The sequence below is a fragment of the Dipodomys spectabilis genome, unplaced genomic scaffold, assembly GCF_019054845.1.
Source record: "Dipodomys spectabilis isolate Male_0828 unplaced genomic scaffold, ASM1905484v1 ptg000250l, whole genome shotgun sequence".
Lineage (NCBI taxonomy): Eukaryota > Metazoa > Chordata > Mammalia > Rodentia > Heteromyidae > Dipodomys > Dipodomys spectabilis.
The window spans coordinates 2,554,007-2,554,622 of record NW_024870927.1 but is presented as its reverse complement, the minus strand read 5'-3'; the positions used below and the strand labels follow the sequence as shown (position 1 = coordinate 2,554,622).

At 27.3% G+C, this 616-nt stretch overlaps 1 pseudogene; it reads left to right on the top strand.

Moving 5' to 3' along the window:
• The first annotated feature begins 311 nt into the window (after positions 1 to 311).
• Positions 312 to 406, top strand: LOC122124872 (annotated as a pseudogene).
• The last annotated feature ends 210 nt before the right edge of the window (positions 407 to 616 follow it).

Genomic DNA, 616 nt, shown 5'->3' with positions numbered 1-616 from the left:
TACAGAGTTAACTCAGTTGGATAAATAAGTACTTTAAAAAGCCATCCTCTTTGGACCTAGCTAAAAATGCTTCAAAGTATGATTAAATCTAAAATGAAAAAGACTTAAAATAGTCATTGACAAAAGAATTGCAAACGTGAGCATTCGACTCAACAATATAATTATTTTCCATTATACACAGAATTTTAGGGAAATAAGATAAGTAGCATTGTTAGGAACATTAAAGTTTCCTTGTTACAAATAGGCACCCAAGGATATAATCTTGTATGAAGATTGCATTATTAACTACCTAAATTTAGAGGACATTACATGCTTCAGAAGCACATACCCAAATTTCAACAATACAGAGATTAACATGGCAATTGCACAGGATGATATGAAAATCTGTGAATTATTCCATATTTTTCATTCTTCAGATGTAAGAAATGAAAAACAATTATTAAAAAGTTGATTACAAAATTAAAAGTGTAACAATACATTTAATTCATATAAATAAAAGTTAGTTTGACATCAGTGAATTAAATCTTCGCCTTAGAAAGGCCTTTATATAGCATAATCTTTATAAAACTTTTAAAATTAGACAACATTGTCATTTTATTCTAAAGGAATATACTAT